The 20,085-nt window shown below is 50.8% G+C and overlaps 1 protein-coding gene across 1 annotated transcript in view; it reads right to left on the reverse strand.

Moving 5' to 3' along the window:
- The window catches only part of LOC137537714 (intestinal mucin-like protein), a 293,053-nt gene extending 273,923 nt beyond the window's left edge, over nucleotides 1-19,130 (reverse strand). The window contains exons 1-2 of the mRNA XM_068259655.1: nucleotides 19,001-19,130; nucleotides 4,226-4,389 (exon numbers count right to left, since the gene is read on the reverse strand). The gene's annotated coding sequence lies outside the window, so the exon portion shown is untranslated. The remainder of the gene's footprint in view (nucleotides 1-4,225; nucleotides 4,390-19,000) is intronic.
- Between the last annotated feature and the right edge of the window lie 955 nt (nucleotides 19,131-20,085).

Below are 20,085 nucleotides of genomic sequence, written 5' to 3' on the forward strand. Positions count from 1 at the left end.
GGCCTTTCCCTCCCCCCTCCCATCCCCCATGCAAGCCCCCCCTTCCCTCTGAACCCCTTCCCTTGGTGTGAGTCCTGTTCTACTCACCAGGCTGTCTCCAGCGGCGCCAGCAGAATCCCTTCTTTCTCTAACGCCGAAGTCCCGGCCTGTGACGTTACTGCTACGAGGCTCAGTGACGTCACCAAGCCTCGTAGCGGTAATTACACAGAGCATGAGACTTCGGGGATGGAGGAAGAAGGGATTCTGCGCCGCCGCCGCTGGAGACAGCCTGGTGAGTAGAACAGGACTCACACCGAGGGAAGGGGTTCAGGTAGGGTTGCCACCTTTATGGTGAAAAAATACCGGCTTGTGGGTGTGGCCTGAGGGGTGTGGTCTAAAAGTGGGAGTGGTGTGTCACGGACTTTTTAAAGGACAACTGACCTGAGAGGGATATGGAGGCTGCCATAATTTATTTACTTTGAAGCAACACAAATTTCCTGGCTGTCCTGCTGATCCTCTACCTCTAATAGTTTTAGCCACAGCCCCTGAACAAGCATGCAGATCAGAGTTTTCTGACTAATGCTGGGTACACGCGATACATTTTTCCGCTCGATTTTTCAACCCGTTCGTTTTATCCGCTCAATTCTCCACTCGATTCTCTTATCTTCCGCTTGTTTTTCTTATCTTTTTCCATTCACTTCTATGACAAATAGAATCGATCAGAAGGAATATCGGACATGACAGGAATTATCTATCAGATCCATCTATCGAGCGGAAAAATGTATTGTGCATACCCAGCATAGAAGTGTGACAAGATTAGCTGCAAGCTTGTGTCGGGTGTTTGATGCAGACACTACTAATGCCAGAAAGCTCAGCTGGACAGCCAGGCAACTGGCTTTGTTTTAAAGGAAATCAATATGCCATCCTCCTTATCCCTCTCTCAGGTCACTTGACCTTTAATGCTTGGTACACACTATACAATTTTCTGACAGATTTACTGTCAGATCGACTATTTCCAACAGGTCCGATCTGATTTCCGATAGATTTTCTGTTCACCTCTATGGAAAATCTACCGGAAATCAGAACAGAAATAGTAAATCTGACAGTAAATCAGTCAGAAAATTGTTTAGTATGTACCTAGCATTAGGCTCAATCTGGGTCTCATAGAGGCAGCATTAATGGGTGTATTTATACTTACCTGGGGAGCTTCCTCCAGCCCTATGAGGTGTGGGGGCTCCCTAGCCAGCTGTTTCATTCACTTGATATGCTCCCCCTGGTAATATCTGGCTGGCCGCGCTCTTGTGTGCCATGCATCTACCTATGTAGTGCTCCTGCAGCGGGGAGCATTACACACATGTGCGGTAGTGGCTGGGTTGCGTATATGCAGATGCGCATGACTGGTTGTGACTGACCAGATTACCGGGGGATATCAAGTGAACGGAGAGGCTGCAAGTGAGCCCACACACTTCATGGGGCTGGAAAAAGCCCCAGGTAAGTATAAATACACCTATTATATCAGGTACACTTTAACCTCCTTGCGACCAACTAACGCTGATGGGCAGTCGCAAGGTGGCTCCCCCAGGACCGTCTAATGCCGGCTGGCAACAAGTCCTGGGGGAGGAGCGGAGTTACGAGATCAGTTGCCTGCAGGCGGCAGCCTGTTTCACATTAAAAAAAAAATAGTTTATTTACATGTACAGCCCTGCGATCTACCGCAGCGCTGTACTGGGGACAGCTCTGTAACTGAGCTGTCCCCTCGAGTGTGCCACAAGAAGATCCCTCTCATAGGCTGATGCCTATGAGAGGTGATCAGCTCTGATTGGCTCTCTGGTGGGAAGGGAGGGTGGGTGAATCATTTAAAATACGTGATTTTATTTAAAAAAAAAAAAAAAAAATCTCAGCAGCAATCAGATGCCACCAACAGAAAGCTCTGTTGGTAGCAACAAAAGGGGGCAAGATTTAATTGCGTGCTAAGTTGTATGGCCCTGCAGCAAGCTGCAGTGGCCTGAATTTTAAAAAATAGCCTGGTCACTAGGGGGATGTAAGCTTGTTATTTACTGTAGATCGCAAAGGGGAAAAATGAGTTGAACTTACCTGGGGCTTTTAATGGTCCCCCGCAGACATCCTGTGCCCGCGCAGCCACTCAGCGATGCTCCGGCCCCGCCTCCAGTTCACTTCCGTAATTTGCAGCTTTTAAGTCGCAAAACTACTGTGCCTGCGCAGGCTTCTCTTTACCCCCACTGACATCCCCGGGAGCATACTGCGCAGGCCGTACAGGCGACAGTGGCAATTTCCAGAAGTAACCGGCGGCAGGGACTGGAGCATTGGTGAGTGGCTGCGTGAGCACAGGATGTCTGCGGGGGTTCATTAGAAGCCCCAGGTAAGTTCAACTCTTTTTCCCCTTTGCCCCACAGTACTACTTTAAGCAGTTAAGAGAAGGGTGGGTCAGGTCTATCAGGGACAGGTGGGGGAGGGGAGGGGGGGGGGCAGGGTTATGGCAGGACAACTAGTGCAGAAGAAGCGTGGAGGTGTATTGCCCATGCTTGCTATGGGGTTAAGGGAGGGGGTGTTACACTGAAGGGGGGATGCAGTTTTTCATACATACACCCACATGCTCTATGTACATACATACATGCTCTGTATACATACATACATATATACATACATACATACATACTCTATATAGACGTACATACATACACACATGCTCTCTCTCTCTATACACATGCAGATCACATCACACACACACACACACACACACACTATATACTAACACACATGCTCTGTATACAGTACATACACACATACTCTATATACATACATACATGCTCTATATATACACGCAGATCACATCACACACTATATACATACACACACATGCTCTGTATACAGTACACATACTCAATATACATACATACATACATACATACATACATACATGCTTTATATATACACGCAGATCACAACACACACACACTATATACTTTACATACACACACCTGCTTTGTATACACACAGATCCCAGAGACACACACACACTATATGCATACACATCACGTCACACACGTCATACATGTACACACACTGCATCCATACACACACAGCAGTGACAGCACCTCTCCTATAGCAGCAGCATCTCCTGGCACTCACAGCTTCAGCTCCACGTGTCTGACTGTATCTCTTATCCTCTCTGGCCGTCCTCAGTCTGCGGGAGGAGGAGGGGGAGGAGCTGCACATTCCTCTCCTCCACACTGAAGTCAATCAGTGTAATCAGCTCCGCAATCCGCAGTGACAGGAAGCTGTGCAATCACAAAGGAGGAAGGGGGAGAGCAGGCTGTAGCCTCATCTAAGTTAGAAAAGAATTATTATAACAGACCTGGCGTCTCCCCCTCTGTGGAATAGTCCAAATTACCGGGCAGATACATTGCCGGTAAAAACATTTTTCCGGCAGCGGCTTTTTAATTGATTTAACGGCTGGGCCGGGGAGATACCGGCCAGGTGGCAACCCTAGGTTCAGGGGGAAGGGGGGCTTGCACGGGGGATGGGAAGAGGGAGGGAAAGGCCACCCACAGCCCGCAAAGGATGGGGACACCCCCCCCCCCGCCCAGAAGGGGGGTCCCCACTGGCCACTACCAGCCAGCATAGAATGGGGACACCCCACAGCCTGCAAAGGACAGGGCCCCCCTCCCTGCCCAGAAGGGGGGTCCCCACCGGCCACTACCAGCCAGCATAGAATGGGGACACCCCACAGCCTGCAAAGGACAGGGCCCCCCTCCCTGCCCAGAAGGGGGGTCCCCAAAGGCCACCAACAGCCTGAAAAGAACAGGGACACCCCCCCCCCCCCCCCAGAAGGGGGATCCCGACCAAATAAAAAAAATGATTGCAAAAAAAAAAATTTTTTTTAAATGATTGGAAATTAATTGAACCACTTCTTGCACGGAAATCCTGGGGAAATAGAACGCCAGGGAGGCTACAAAGAGCGGGGGTGACTGGGCACACAGAGCCCCCTTTTCTGCACGTGCCTGTTCTCTTCTTTGCTGGGCAGTGAAAATTTGAATACTATAATAATTTTTGTTCTTCACTATATATACTATAATGTTTGTGCCCATCACTATAATCCTTAAGATTCAAAGTAAAAGGAGAGTATTTTAGATTATGTTAAGATTGTGACAGGTTAGCTAGATCTATATAGTTTGTTTATGCTACATTTTTGTATTGAAATCATAATGAAGAAATTAAAACTTACGACATTCTCCTCCAGTTTCTGGCCGCCAGTCAACACAGACATTAAAAGCAAGACATTGGTTTGCATAGTCTACTAATGCATCACATGCTTTGCATTGACTATCCGAAATACACCTTTCATATGCAGATTCAGGTCGAACGATGGCATGGCAATTGTTGAAAACTCTACAAAAGGAAAAAAAAATAATTTTGGATTAGCTATTCACAGATTCTTCAAATTCTTCCTATTCCTGTGAGTGTACCCAGTGGCATGCTGTGCGTGGCAGATCTTGTTTCTAAATATACATACCGTATGGCATACCGCCAGAGTGTGCCAGAGAGGGAGGTAGAACGGAAGTTAAAGAGACACTGAAGCGAGAATAAATCTCGCTTCAGTGCTTATATTCAGCAGAGCTGCTAAAACGCCGCTATCCCGCGGCTAAACGGGGGTCCCCTGACCCCCAACCCCCCCCGCAAAATCAACGACCAAATTGGTCGTAGATTTTACTGCTGCTGGAGGCAGGGCTAACGGCTGCAGCGCGTCTATCCTCACAGCGCGTCTATCAGTGGCGCATTGCCGCCTCTCCCCCGCCCCTCTCAGTGAAGGAAGACTGAGAGGGGCGAGGGAGAGGCGGAGATACGCGCTGACAGACGCACGTGGGGCAGGGCTGCGGCGGGTAGCCCTACCTCAATCAGGAAGTGATCCCCCGCTGCTCAAAGGGGATTTCGGGGAGTAAGAGTCCCCCGTTTAGCCGCGAGATAGCGGCGTTTTAGCAGGGGCACACATGCCTCTGCTAACTATGAGCTCTGAAGCGAGATTTATTCTCGCTTCAGAGTCTCTTTAAGAGAAGACAGGAGGCGGCGGATGGGAGTGGGAGAGGAGGCCATGAGAGAGAAAGGCCGCAGCAGTCTCACAGGAGGCTAAGAGGGGACCGGCGGCCACACAGAGACTACAGTAGAGCAAGTAAGGCAGCAGCAACCTGGCCAGACAGTGACTGCCCGGAGGCCAGAGGCAGCATGCACGCTCTGTGCATGCTGCCTCTGGCCTAGCTCGGATGCGCTCTGCATCCGAGCTAGCCCGAACAGAAAGAAACCCCGGCAGCCAGATGAGTATGGGCCTTAGAGCCAACTACAAGTTACAGTGTGTGTTCAGTTAGTAGGCAGTGTTCAGCGGAGGCTTGCTGAGATAGAAATATAGCAACCCAGAACCTGAAGAGGCCCATACTGTTCAAAGTGCTGTTACTAGAGACTGCTTGTGTGCAAAAGCTTTAAAGATACAGAGACATTGTGATGTGGATTCAGTTGCTGATGCAAGATAGAGCTGCCTAATTAAGATAAAGGAATCTGCTGCTGACTGTTTGAAGTTTATTGAGTGTACAGGCCTTGCTGCCACTAAGAGACATTAAAAGCCTCCATAAGTACCCCGCAGAGCTGACACAGCCCCCCGCTTGCATTACAGTAAGTCCTGGTGTAGAGACATCATTCCTGTCAAGTCCGTTTCAAGTCAAGAGTTAAAGTTCATGTACTCTGTGTTGTGTTCTAAAGTGTTACTAAGAGTTTGATACAAGAAGTGAACCAAAGTGTGATTTAAGAACGGGGCCGGGAACTGTAGCGCAGAGTAATGTGCAGGGCCCCCACATGATAGGGCAGCTGACCGGGGAGTAAGGGGTTAAGAGCTGGGTGGGGAGGAGTTCAGGTTCCCGGGCTTTGGGACTGACCTGGGGGGCGGGGGGGTAGTCTATATAAGAGGGGGGGTGGAGTTTCTGGCCTCTCAGCAAGCGTAGGGGAAAGCTGACTGTGGACTGCCCTTGCTACACCTCGCTTGTTTTTTGCTATGGAGGGATTGGAAGACTTGCTGGCCCAGGTCAGGGAGGAGGCGACGACTAGTGTTGGGCGAACAGTGTTCACCACTGTTCGGGTTCTGCAGAACATCACCCTGTTCGGGTGATGTTCGAGTTCGGCCGAACACCTGACGGTGCTCGGCCAAACCGTTCGGCCACATGGCCGAACTAAGAGCGCATGGCCGAACGTTCCCCGAACGTTCGGCTAGCGCTGTGATTGGCCGAACGGGTCACGTGGTTCGGACCCGAACGCGCTCTAATTGGCCGAACTGTCACGTGGTTCGGGTAAATAAATACCCGAACCATGTCATATTTCCGCCATTTGTCTGTGGGTTTAGCTTTGGGTAGGCAGGCAGGGTAGTTCGCGCTCCAGCCACGCTAGCCAGGGTCCCCCCAGTCATTGTGTCGCTGCTGGGAATAGTAGTACACCGCTCGCTCAGCCACACTATATAAAGCATTCTGTTTACTGCCACTCTGTGTACCTCGCTCAGCCACACTATATAGCATTCTGTTTACTGTTCTGTGTCTGCTGGGAATAGTAGTACACCGCTCGCTCAGCCACACTATATAGCATTCTGTTTACTGCCACTCTGTGTACCTCGCTCAGCCACACCATATAGCATTCTGTTTACTGTTCTGTGTCTGCTGGGAATAGTAGTACACCGCTCGCTCAGCCACACTATATAGCATTCTGTTTACTGTTCTGTGTCTGCTGGGAATAGTAGTACACCGCTCACTCAGCCACACTATATAGCATTCTGTTTACTGCCACTCTGTGTACCTTGCTCAGCCACACTATATAGCATTCTGTTTACTGTTCTGTGTCTGCTGGGAATAGTAGTACACCGCTCGCTCAGCCACACTATATAGCATTCTGTTTACTGTTCTGTGTCTGCTGGGAATAGTAGTACACCGCTCGCTCAGCCACACTATATAGCATTCTGTTTACTGCCACTCTGTGTACCTCGCTCAGCCACACTATATAGCATTCTGTTTACTGTTCTGTGTCTGCTGGGAATAGTAGTACACCGCTCGCTCAGCCACACTATATAGCATTCTGTTTACTGCCACTCTGTGTACCTCGCTCAGCCACACTATATAGCATTCTGTTTACTGTTCTGTGTCTGCTGGGAATAGTAGTACACCGCTCGCTCAGCCACACTATATAGCATTCTGTTTACTGCCACTCTGTGTACCTCGCTCAGCCACACTATATAGCATTCTGTTTACTGCCACTCTGTGTCTTCTGGGAATAGTAGTACACCGCTCACCCGCCACTGTATAGCATTGTGCTCTGTGTCGCTGCTAGGAATAGTGGTACTGTATAGCATTTCTGTACTGCCACTGTACTGCTGCCAGTCAGCGTGTACTGTAAGGATAAGTGAAATGAGGAAGAAATCCGGTGAAAGAGGCAGGGGCAAGGGAAGAGGTGTTTCCCCTGACGGTTCACGTACAGGCCACAGGGGAGCACCCAAGAAAACCCACTCAATACCGCCCATGTTGTCCAGGACAACAACCCTCACAAATCCAAAAGAACAGGACCAGATAATTACTTGGATGACCTCTCAAGCGTCCAGCAGTGGGTTAAGCAGCACCAGCACATCACGCACGAGGTCCGAGTCCTCAGCCAGTTACAAGGAGCCAGTGGGCACAAAGCTGACACAACCGGCAGCAACACCACGCACACAACTGCCAGATAACCAGTCCGATGAATTACCTCAGGACACAATGGGGTATTCGCAGGAGCTATTCCCAGCCCAACAAACTTCCACCTTTCAAAGGTCAATGGAGGAACAGCCAGAAATGTTGTGCCCGGATTCACAACCATTAACTGTGGGAAATGCACCGCGCACTGAAATACAAGGCGAGTCCGAGGAGGACTCGGAAACCCAAATCCCAGAGCAAGTTGGGCAGGAGGGGTTGCAATTGCAGGAGGTCGGCCGACAAGATCTGGAAGATGACGTTGGAGTGAGCTGCGCAGAGGTTGTTCTGGGGAGCTCTACTCCACGGCGGCGGCCCCCCACAATGACATATGACGAGTATGAGGAGATGGAAGAGGAGGGTATGGACAATGTGGACAGAGACCCAGATTTTGTTTGTGAACGAGAACATCGCCGTCGTAGCAGCAGCACAGATGAGTCTGTTGAAGAACCCACTGCTGCACGAGTTCGCCTTGTGCCACAAGGTAGGTGGCGCGCAATTTCAGGCACCACAAGCGTGGAAGTTCAAGTGAGAGGCAAAAGAGGAGCAAACAGAAATCACCAGCAAGGCAGGTGCTCCAAAGTCTGGGCTTTCTTTGAAGACTGCACTGAGGATGTTACCATGGCGATTTGCAAGGTGTGCAAGACCCGCCTGAGCAGGGGGAAAAGTATTAACAACCTCTCCACCACCAGCATGAGCCGCCACATGCTATTCAAACATCCCACTCTGTGGGCAAACTCGGCAGGACAGGGTACCAGCAACACTGCCTCCCTTGGGTTCACCAGACTCACCACCAGACCCGCCTCAGCAGCAGCGGTAGCCCAGCCATTGCGTGGTTCACAACATTCACAAACATCAGACGACGCTGACACTGTCACTTTCCGGAGTAGTGCTCTTGAGGTCTCCCAGTGTTCATCAAACACAACAACCAACAGCCCTCCCGTGTGCAGCGCTACGGTTCAGTTGTCTGTGTCGGAGATGTTTGAGCGCAAGAGGAAATTGCCAGCAAATGACCCCCGGGCCGTGGCAGTAACAGCCAGCATAGCCAAGCTTCTGGCCTGCGAAATGCTGCCATATCGAGTGGTGGAGACAAACAGCTTCAAGGGCATGATGTCAGTGGCCATCCCACGTTACGTGGTTCCCAGCCGCTACCACTTTGCGCGCTCTGCAGTGCCTGAGTTGCATGAGCACGTGGTCAGCAAAATAACCCGAAGCTTGAAGAATGCCGTTGCCTGCAAGGTTCACCTCACCACTGACACCTGGACGAGTGCGTTCGGCCAGGGTCGATACATCTCCCTTACCGCGCACTGGGTGAACCTTGTGGAGCCTGGCAGCGATTCCTCACCTGCTACGGCGCGGGTGTTGCCCACGTCACAAACAGCTGCACCGCCGTCCCTCCCACTGGATAACAACAGCAGCACCTACCTCTCTGACTCCTTCTCCTCCAACGCATCTCAAAGCTGTACCTCATCCGGAAACGCTAACCCAGCAGCAGTAGGATCGTGGAAGCAGTGCAGCACAGCTGTTGGCATGCGTCAGCAAGCGTTGCTGAAGCTGATCTGCCTTGGGGATAAGCAGCACACAGGGGAGGAAATTTGGAAGGGAATAAAGGAACAGACGGATTTGTGGCTGGCACCGCTGAACCTGAAACCGGGCATGGTTGTGTGTGATAATGGGAGTAATCTCATTCGCGCTTTAAGGTTGGCTAAGCTGACACACATCCCTTGCCTGGCGCACGTGATGAACCTAGTAGTTCAGCGGTTCCTGAGGACATACCCAGGCGTGGCCGATCTTCTGTTGAAGGTGCGTCGAGTGGCCAAACATTGTAGAAATTCTAGTACTGCTTCGGGGGCACTCGCCAAGATGCAGGAGCGCTTCAATCTCCCCCACCATCGCCTGCTGTGTGATGTCCCTACGCGCTGGAATTCTACGCTGCACATGCTAGCCCGCTTTTGTGAGCAGAAGAGTGCAGTGGTCCAGTACATGACAGCGCAGTACCGAGGCGCATCCGGACAGCTGCCAAGCTTCTGTGGATCCGATTGGGCCAACATGTTGGACCTCTGCCAAGTCCTCCAAAATTTTGAGCAATCCACGTTGCTTGTGAGCAGTGACAACTCTTCAGTCAGCATTACCATACCACTGCTGTGTTTACTGAAGAGGTCAATGTTGAAAATCAAGGAAACAGCTGTCATGATGCAACTGGGGGAATCTGAAGGAGAAAACGATCAGCGTGATGGTACCAACATCAGGCCATACGCCTCAGGAAACGCTGGCCCCAGCAGCTATGACGAAGAAGAGGAGGAGGAACAGCTGGAGTTGGAGCAGGAATTTCATGCCACCACTGACGAGGGCCAGAGCGGTGCACGTTGGACTTCCACAATTCAGCGCGAATGGTCAACAGAAGCAGACCAGGAGGAAGGTGACGACTATGATGCATCACAACAACTATCACAACGCTCACAAGAGGATGATGAGGATTCTGGTAGGACTCTGGCACACATGGCTCAATTCATGCTAGACTGCATTGAACGTGACCCATGCATTGTGCGCATTCTGGACAATACCAATTACTGGGTTTATACCCTTCTGGATCCACGGTACAAACACAATGGGCTCGATTCACCAAGCGGTGCAAAGTGTTAGCACCATGGTGAAAAGGCCCTTATCACGCCTAAAGTCACTTTAGGCATGATAAGAAGAAACTCGCGCGAAGTTGCCGCGCGTACGCGCGTAAGTGCGCGCGCAACACCCGACGCTTCGCGCGAAGCTCCCATTAAGCCCTATGGGACTTTGCGCGCGCGCTTACGCGCGGTAACTTCGCGCGAAGAGCAGGAAAAATCGGTGATAACTCAGTGGTGAAAAGGTCATCACGCCTAAAGTCTTTTAGGCGTGATAACTGGGTTATCACCGCTTTGTGAATCGAGGCCAATGTTCCAAAACTGCTTGAAGAAAGAGTCAGACAGGTCAAAATGGAAGAATACCAGCAGGCCCTTGTGGAGACTTTAGAGAGGAGATTGACATCCTCCCCCTCCTCTAGCCAGTTGTACGCCGACAGACTGACTTCCGCAAACCCAGGACGACCAGGAGGGCAGCAAACAACGCAAGCCGCAACTAGTGCCCAAAAGGGAATGGTATCGGCAGTGTCCTTGGAGTGGGAAAATTTTCTGACACCCATGCAGCAGCAGCCCACTGAACAGCAAGCGTGCAGATCCACCTCCAACACCGATCGCCTGGAGAAGATGGTCAAGGACTACATGTCAGATGACGTAGCTGTGTCTAACAATCCATCTGCACCCTTCAACTATTGGGTATCGAAGCTAGACACCTGGCACGAACTGGCAATGTATGCAATAGAGGTGCTGTCTTGCCTGGCAGCCAGCGTTATGTCGGAACGCTGTTTCAGTGCTGCCGGAGGCATCGTCACAGATTGGCGTATCCGCCTCTCCACAGAAAATGCAGACCGTCTGACTCAAATTAAAATGAATCAATCCTGGATTGGAAATGACTACGCAACACTCCAGGACCCCAACCAAGTAACATGACCAATGAACATCTTGGATGGTGTAGCGTTTCCGGTCCCTGTTTATTGAACCTCTCATCTGTATTACATTTATGACTACATGGCGGCAAAAAGCATTGCTGCTATATCCGCACGCTTTTTGTCCTCATGCAAGGCCTGGGTTGTTGTGTCTCACAAAGCGTGGCCTTCTCCTCCTGCGCCTCCTCCTGTTCCATCACGTCTGCTGCTGCTGGGTTAGCGTTGCCGCGTGGTCCCTGTTTATTGAACCACTTATCTTTATTACATTTATGACTGCATGGCGGTACAAAGCATGCTATCCGCACGCTTCTTGTCCTCATGCAAGGCCTGGGTTGTTGTGTCTCACAAAGCGTGGCCTTCTCCTCCTGCGCCTCCTCCTGTTCCATCACGTCTGCTGCTGCTGGGTTAGCGTTGCCGCGTGGTCCCTGTTTATTGAACCACTTATCTTTATTACATTTATGACTGCATGGCGGTACAAAGCATGCTATCCGCAGGCTTCTTGTCCTCATGCAAGGCCTGGGTTGTTGTGTCTCACAAAGCGTGGCCTTCTCCTCCTGCGCCTCCTCCTGTTCCATCACGTCTGCTGCTGCTGGGTTAGCGTTGCCGCGTGGTCCCTGTTTATTGAACCACTTATCTTTATTACATTTATGACTGCATGGCGGTACAAAGCATGCTATCCGCACGCTTCTTGTCCTCATGCAAGGCCTGGGTTGTTGTGTCTCACAAAGCGTGGCCTTCTCCTCCTGCGCCTCCTCCTGTTCCATCACGTCTGCTGCTGCTGGGTTAGCATTGCCGCGTGGTCCCTGTTTATTGAACCACTTATCTTTATTACATTTATGACTGCATGGCGGTACAAAGCATGCTATCCGCACGCTTCTTGTCCTCATGCAAGGCCTGGGTTGTTGTGTCTCACAAAGCGTGGCCTTCTCCTCCTGTTCCATCACGTCTGCTGCTGCTGGGTTAGCGTTGCCGCGTGGTCCCTGTTTATTGAACCACTTATCTTTATTACATTTATGACTGCATGGCGGTACAAAGCATGCTATCCGCACGCTTCTTGTCCTCATGCAAGGCCTGGGTTGTTGTGTCTCACAAAGCGTGGCCTTCTCCTCCTGCGCCTCCTCCTGTTCCATCACGTCTGCTGCTGCTGGGTAAGCGTTGCCGCGTGGTCCCTGTTTATTGAACCACTTATCTTTATTACATTTATGACTGCATGGCGGTACAAAGCATGCTATCCGCACGCTTCTTGTCCTCATGCAAGGCCTGGGTTGTTGTGTCTCACAAAGCGTGGCCTTCTCCTCCTGCGCCATCACGTCTGCTGCTGCTGGGTTAGCGTTGCCGCGTGGTCCCTGTTTATTGAACCACTTATCTTTATTACATTTATGACTGCATGGCGGTACAAAGCATGCTATCCGCACGCTTCTTGTCCTCATGCAAGGCCTGGGTTGTTGTGTCTCACAAAGCGTGGCCTTCTCCTCCTGCGCCTCCTCCTGTTCCATCACGTCTGCTGCTGCTGGGTTAGCGTTGCAGCGTGGTCCCTGTTTATTGAACCACTTATCTTTATTACATTTATGACTGCATGGCGGTACAAAGCATGCTATCCGCACGCTTCTTGTCCTCATGCAAGGCCTGGGTTGTTGTGTCTCACAAAGCGTGGCCTTCTCCTCCTGCGCCATCACGTCTGCTGCTGCTGGGTTAGCGTTGCCGCGTGGTCCCTGTTTATTGAACCACTTATCTTTATTACATTTATGACTGCATGGCGGTACAAAGCATGCTATCCGCACGCTTCTTGTCCTCATGCAAGGCCTGGGTTGTTGTGTCTCACAAAGCGTGGCCTTCTCCTCCTGCGCCTCCTCCTGTTCCATCACGTGTGCTGCTGCTGGTGCTGGGTTAGCGTTACCGGTCCCTTTTCCTGGAACCTCTTCTCTGTATTACATTTATGACTGCATGGCGAAAAAAAGCATGTTACCTGTGCAAAGAAACATGACATTTTCCACATTTAAAAGACAGTTTTTCCTTTGAAACTTTACAATCAATTTTCTCAAAAACTATAAGCTCTTTTTCAAATATTTTTTCCCTCTTGTACCCACTCCCAAGGTGCACATACCCTGCTAATTTGGGGTATGTAGCATGTAAGGAAGCTTTACAAAGCACGAAAGTTCGGGTCCCCATTGACTTCCATTATGTTCGGAGTTCGGCGCGAACACCCGAACATCGCGGCGATGTTCGGCGAACGTTCGCGAACCCGAACATCTAGGTGTTCGCCCAACACTAGCGACGACCAGGGGTCCGACCTGGGCGCAGGTCCAACTTGCAGCCATGGCCCCCAGCACTTCAGGCCAGCCGGCCGGGGCCAAGAGGAAGTCCAGGCCACCCGAGCGGCTTAGCCCGGAGCACCGCCCAACCCAGAGACGTAGCGGGAGCCCCCACGGGGACCCTCCGGCACCCCCCGCCAAGCGCACATCCACGACTGAGAGCGGGGCTGCCGGAAGGAATCCGAATCCAAGGTGGAGCTCCTCCGGCGGTGGGCCATCCGCATCTGAAGCCTCCGCACCGCCGGCGCCACCTTCCGGATCCACCGCGGCCATTGGTACCCGCTCCGCCCAGCGGGCCAAGCAGGCCCAGCGCACGGACACCCCGGCAACGTGCGCCGCCCCCTCTCCGGGTACGGCGGCGGCTCAGCCACAACGCAAGGGGGCTGGGAGCTCCTCAGGACACAAGCGGAAGGGGAGGTCGCTCGGGCTCTTCAGAAGACACGGGAAGAAGGGAGCTTCGAGGAGCAGCAGAGGTTCCAGCCAGCAGGATGCCGCCCACAGCACCAGCCAGCCCTTTCCCAGCCCTGAACACGGTTCGCCGTCAGAGGATGAATCGGTGATCGCAGAGGAAGAGCCGGGGACAGCTGGATCAGGATCAACGGCTGTACAGGACGCCGGTCCAGCACAGCCAGGTGAGGCCAATCCCCAGTGGCGTAGCTAAGGAGCTGTGGGCCCTAGTGCAAGCTTTACATTGGGGCCCCCCCAAGCGCTCTATACATAACAATTCATACGACGCACCAAAACCTGCCAATGGCAACTACAGTGTCAGAGTTGCAGGAAGGGGATGGGGAACAGCTTGTTAGTGATTACCACTATTCAAAGCATCGATAGAAGTGATTATTACCAGCACAGGACCAATAGAGAGCTAATATTACAGTTGAGGGAGGGCCCTTCGGGGCCCCTCTGGCCCAAGGGCCCCGATGCGGTCGCTACCTCTGCAACCCCTATTGCTACGCCCTGCCAATCCCCTTAATGCTATTGCCAATTAGTTGTTGGGGGGTGTCAGGGGGTTCTGGGGCAGTGGGAGCCTTGCCACCAGTAGCGCCCTCCGGTTTGGCTCGTTTGACAGGGGAATCCTGTGTGGGCAGTGGGGTAGTTAAAGGGAACCTAAACGGAGAAGGATATGGATTTTTCCTTTTAAAATAATACCAGTTGCCTGAATCGCCTGCTGATCCTGTGTCTCTAATACTTTTAGCCACAGCCCCTGAACAAGCATGCAGATCAGGTGCTCTGACTGAAGTCAGACTGGATTAGCTGCATGCTTGTTTCAGGGTGTGATTCAGCCACTATTGCAGTCACAAAGATCAGCTGGACTGCCAGGCAACTGGTATTGTTTACAGGAAACATCCATATCATTCTCAGTTAAGGTTCCCTTTAAAGGAGAACTGTAGTGAAAGGTATATGGAGGCTACCATATTGATTTCCTTTTAAGCAATACCAGTTACCTGGCTATCCTGCAGATCCTCTGCCTCCAATACTTTTAGCCCTAGACCCTGAACAAGCATGCAGCAGATCTGGTGTTTGACATTTTTGTAAGATCTGACAAGATTAGCTGCATGCTTGTTTCTGGTGTGATTCACACTACAGTGGCTGGATAGTGTACTGGTTAAGGGCTCTGCCTTTGACATGGGAGACCAGGGTTTGAATCCTGGCTAGGTCAAGTACCTATTCAGTAAGGAGTTCAAGGCAAGACTCCCTAACACTGCAGGGTGGCCTCTTGAGCGCGTCCCTGTGGCTTGCAGCTCTTGAGCGCTTTGAGTCCGACAGGAGAAAAGCACTATACAAATGTTTGGATTATTATTATTACTGCAGCCAAATAGATCAGCAGAGCTGGCAGGCAACTGGTATAGCTTAAAAGGAAATCAATATGGCAGCCTCCATATACCTCTCACTACAGTTCTCCTTTAAGCAACCTAATGGTTCTATTGCATTAAGCATAAATGTTAAATTTTAGGCTAGCTTCACTTACTTCTGTAGTGGTACAGTGCTTAGGGTGATGTGCCCACCACACAGTGAGATATGGGTTCGATTCCCAGCTATGGTATGATGTATACTCATGTATGTATCCCCAGCTATGGTATGATGTATACTCATGTATGTATTCCCAGCTATGGTATGATGTACCAGCTATGGTATGATGTATACTGGTTTTTAAAATAGTATAATTCCCTGGCAGAAGAGACCCTCCTCCCTCCGGTAGGAGGGTAGAAGGGTAGAAGAGAGGAGGGAGGAGGGAGGAGGGAGGAGGGAGGTGGGAGGAGGGAGGAGGGAGGAGGGAGGTGGGAGGTGGGAGGAGGGAGGAGGGAGGAGGGAGGTGGGAGGAGGGAGGTGGGAGGAGGGAGGAGGGAGGTGGGAGGAGGGAGGAGGGAGGTGGGAGGAGGGAGGAGGGAGGTGGGAGGTGGGAGGAGGGAGGAGGGAGGTGGGAGGAGGGAGGAGGGAGGAGGGAGGTGGGAGGAGGGAGGTGGGAGGAGGGAGGAGGGAGGAGGGAGGAGGGAGGTGGGAGGAGGGAGGAGGGAGGAGGGAGGAGGGAGGTGGGAGGAGGGAGGAGGGAGGTGGGAGGAGGGAGGAGGGAGGTGGGAGGAGGGAGGTGGGAGGTGGGAGGAGGGAGGTGGGAGGTGGGAGGAGGGAGGTGGGAGGTGGGAGGTGGGAGGAGGGAGGTGGGAGGTGGGAGGAGGGAGGTGGGAGGAGGGAGGAGGGAGGAGGGAGGTGGGAGGAGGGAGGTGGGAGGAGGGAGGAGGGAGGGAGGAGGGAGGGAGGAGGGAGGTGGGAGGAGGGAGGTGGGAGGAGGGAGGAGGCCAATTAAAATCTCCCTATCAGAGTGTGTAGCAGCTGTCCCATAACTAATTAGTGTAGGCAGACAACTGAGTCAAATGGTATAAAGGACCTAGCTTGAAGGGAGGGTGGGCGGGTTCTCTAGCACTGAAAGCAGGGTGTTTGACAATAACATGTCTGCTGACAGTGAAATGGAGGGTAAAAATTTTGCTCAATACAGCATTATGGGGCGAATCGAACTTCCGCAAAAGTTCGCCTGATGCAGGCGAACGCGAACCCCCAAAGTTCGCCTGGAACCGTTCGGCCCATCTCTAGTCACCTGTCCAACAGGCGCATCAAGATTAACTGCGATAACATGGGGGTGGTGGAAGCAATCAATAACTTCTCGGCATCATCTCCCCCAGTCATATGTTTGATGCGGCAGTTGGTGTTCGAATGCTTGCGTTCAAACGTTCATATTTATGCTGTGCATATTCCCGGGGTTGAGAATGTCACGGCTGACGCTTTGTCTTGATTTCAGTGGGACAGGTTCTGAGCGCCCGCTCCAGCGGCGGAAGAAGCTGGGGTGCCCTGTCCAGTGGCGATGTGGGGAGTTCCATTCGGGCGGTATCCCATTTGATCAGCAGATACTTATCGGAAGCATCATGGGCGGCGTACACGGCCATATGGCGCACGTGGGACGCCTTGATGACTCAGGTGGGAGACTGCAGTTCGGACGATGACAGGCTTTGTTTGATGTTGTATTTTGTAGGGAAATGTTTCTCGGAGGGGGTGTCAGTGTCGGCCCTGAATAAAAAGGTTGCAGCGCTGGCGTTCTGGTTTAAATTGCGGGGGCTGCAGGATGAAACGAAGGACTTTAGAATTAGGCAGGCATTGAAGGGTTACAGAGCGGGGTGGGTGCAAAGAGATTCCAGGCGCCCGATTACATTTGAGTTATTGGGAAGAGTGGTAGGGGCGCTCAGTAGGGTATGTTCGTCAAAATACGAGGCTAATTTTTTTTATTTAGGGCCGTATTCACATTAGCCTTTTTTGGGGCATTTAGAATAGACGAGCTGGTCTGCCCAAGTAAGCTAAGAGTGGAAGGCATCCTGGCAGCGGACGTCACATTACATGACGATTCGGTTCACATTTTTCTCAGGCATTCCAAAACAGACCGGTCGGGTAAGGGACGGTCGATCTCCCTGTTTCGCATAGGGGGCCCTCTTTGCCCGCGGTTAGCTTCAGAGTCTTTCATGACCATCAGGCCCCCGGGGGCTATTGCCTTCTTTTCACACGCGGACGGTATCCCGCATACCAAATTTCAATTTACTGCCATATTTCGTAAGTGCCTTACGTGCGTCGGCGTCTGCCCGACAGGATTTTCCTCCCACTCTTTCAGAATTGGGGTGGCTACTAAAGCGTCCCGTTGGGGGCTGATTGAGGCGGTTATCCAGAGGATTGGGAGATGGGAGTCAGCTCGGTTCAGGTCCTATGTTCGCCCTCATTTAGTGTAAGGGGGGGCCTTGTCGTTATGGTTTACCATTCTGTAGTCTGTTTTGTTCATTTCAGGTGCACAGATCCTGGTCTGGATACTTGGACATTCTTATGTGGCATGGGAGGCCAAACGGGCCGACGTGAGACCCGGAATCGGCAGCTCGGCTTCCCCCGTGACCGAGTTTGTATCAGGTGGCTGGGTTTCCTGGGGATGCTCTGGTCAAGGGTCCTACCCGAGCTACACCGGTTCTCTAGGCTTCATAGAGCCCCTGATATATTGGTGCTGCACGTGGGAAGCAATGACCTGGCCTCCAGATCTACCAGGGTCATCATTAAAGACATCAAATTTGATTTTTTAAGGATTAGGTGGTTAGCAGAGGGGCTACTAGCGCCGAGCAGCGGCGGGCACTGCCGGACAAAGAACACTTCAATCAAGATTTAAAGGAGAATAAAGAGGAGGTTTTCTCCTAATAATGTTTATTATTTTTTTTTACATTAAATAGCTATAGGGTCAAAAGCGACCCTCTATACATGCTTCCTGGGCACCAGAGGTGGGAAAGACATCCTTTTCCATGATATGGACAAGGGTTCTGTAGGCTTTGTTACCCCTGTCTTACAGAGCCCCCCATATAATGTACGGTACCATGTGGGCTGGTATGGCTAGTGTGGTGAAACCCCACACAGGGGCTATATCAGCCTTGATGGGTAAGAAGGGAAATATAAAGAAGGGGGAAGGCATGCCAATTTTCTTCATTATAAAAAAAATGTAACTTTCCAAAGCTTTAATTAACCCCTTTGTCACCCATGCCGCCTGGTATGTGTCAACCTGTGTAGGGCTCTGCCAAACTAGACATACCAATCCACGTGAGAGGAAATAATATTAATTTATCACCAGTGGTAATAAGTTTTGTTTTGGGGTAATCAAAATTATCATGTGGGGTATATGTTTAGGTAATTCCTGGCAAGAACTCCGTCTGACTACCAGGAAGGATTTTTTTCCTTTTTAAAGTTAGGGTTCAGTACAGTGTTGTACAATTTTTTTTCTGGTAGAACTTGATGGACAGTTGATTTAACTATGTAACAAAAAATCTGTAACAATGATTTAGGGCTACACAAGTGTAAAATATTATTTATTTCTCTTTAAGAACATTTTTACTTACTTGCTTATGATGATTTCACAAAGTGGTAAAGTTGGACACAGAGTGACTGTTGGATTCAGCCCTGTAGCAGTAGGACCTGAAGAAGTTGTACTAGTGATGCATGGTGCAGATGAGTTATCCTTCCAGAATTTTGCCATCGTAGAACAATCTGAGACGTAAGTCCCATCTGGTAAACGACAGTCATCCTCCTTCTCATTGGTACAAGTACCTTGTGGGCAGATTTTGACAGAAACACATAGGTACAGATTCAATTACTATTTCGTGCCAATTTTTGGCACTGATTTTAATCTTTAAATGTCAGCAATTTCTTGGCCTGATATAGAAGCTCCAGGTAATCAAAAGGGGTTCAAACTAGGTCATATGAACTGCTTTCTATCTCTTTAGAGGAGGGGTATGAAACTCAATCATGTAAGGGGCAAAAATCTAAAACAGTCTACATCGCGGGTCATATTGTTAAGATTTAACATCTATTGAACAGTCTCAAACTATGTGGTTTAACTATAGCGACTGTAAAGGGGGATAAGGGGTGTACGCATTATTTTGTCGATGTTCAGTTGGGCGCAAGGTGAGCCATATTTGCTCTCACTAAAACTCCCGGACAGGAGTAATGAGTTATATCAACTCAGGGAGAAGGATAGACGAGGAGGACATGGAACATTAGGGGTTTTGTCGCTCATCCCGATATTGCTCGCCATTACCACAATGCACCCGATGGTTAGTTGGGTGTCAGTTGTGGCAGCATCAGGTGAGAAGATTGGTATCTACTCCCTCTGCTAGGAAAATACTGCTGTGCAACATCCTCCTTCTCACTCTGACTATCATGGTTCTGATCTGTGCCTTCACCCAATGGCGAGTCCTGCACCTCTTAATCTATCACCTCCTTGTCACTGGACTCAATGACTTAGGGAATGACAAGCAGTAAAGGTAGCCATACATCAGATGATGTATGGGCAGATCAACCAAGAGACACATCTCTCTCCGATCAAATCTGATCGGAGAGAAATCTGTTGCCTGCCCATACACCACAGGCTGAATCCTGATCAATGTCATACTGAAATTGATCCAGAATTGGCCTTGTGACACCA

This window comes from Hyperolius riggenbachi, chromosome 11 (assembly GCF_040937935.1).
Source record: "Hyperolius riggenbachi isolate aHypRig1 chromosome 11, aHypRig1.pri, whole genome shotgun sequence".
Classification (NCBI taxonomy): Eukaryota; Metazoa; Chordata; class Amphibia; order Anura; family Hyperoliidae; genus Hyperolius; species Hyperolius riggenbachi.